At 48.4% G+C, this 570-nt stretch overlaps 1 protein-coding gene across 1 annotated transcript in view; it reads right to left on the bottom strand.

Annotated features, from left to right (window-relative positions):
- Window positions 1-570, bottom strand: part of LARGE (like-glycosyltransferase) — a 419,193-nt gene that overhangs the window by 393,107 nt on the left and 25,516 nt on the right. The gene's annotated exons all lie outside the window — the stretch shown is intronic.

Genomic DNA, 570 nt, shown 5'->3' with positions numbered 1-570 from the left:
TATGTTCTTTGTCTTTTCTGTGTTGCACACTGATTGTATTCGTTTCTTTCCATTAAGGGTCTTACAAGTTTTGTCTTGATGCAGCGGATGGCAGAACCTGTGTAGAGCAGGCAGACTCGGGAGTCCTGGGGTGTCCCTCTCCCTGCCTACTAGCTACCTGAGCTTTTCCTCCAGCCCTTCCTTCAACAGAAATGAGGAAGAATCTTGTTCGGTTGCATCATCTCTCTAGACCACTGTCAGATTTGCACGTGTAGCTCTGACAAACTCCGTGGCAAAAGCCTGGAAGCGGGGCTCTCTCCTGGCCCAGGTGGACTGCTGGGCACCGAACAGCCTTTATCAACGGGTCGGGGGGGGGGGGAGATCCTTTAGGATTGAGCCACTCAGAAGTTTGAGATTTGGGAACTGAAATAATATGTATTTGGAAACCACAAAATGGTTTCCTGAAATGCGCTTTTTTTTTTTTTAAAGATTTATTTATTCATTCATACAGAACTGGGGTACAGGCCAGAGGTGCGGAGGGTGAGAGGATTCACCAGAGACAGAGTGGGGAGCAGAACAGGCAGGCGATGA

This window comes from Condylura cristata, unplaced genomic scaffold (assembly GCF_000260355.1).
Source record: "Condylura cristata isolate star-nosed mole 26May11 unplaced genomic scaffold, ConCri1.0 scaffold00004, whole genome shotgun sequence".
NCBI lineage: Eukaryota > Metazoa > Chordata > Mammalia > Eulipotyphla > Talpidae > Condylura > Condylura cristata.
This window is presented reverse-complemented; position numbering and strand designations above follow the sequence as displayed.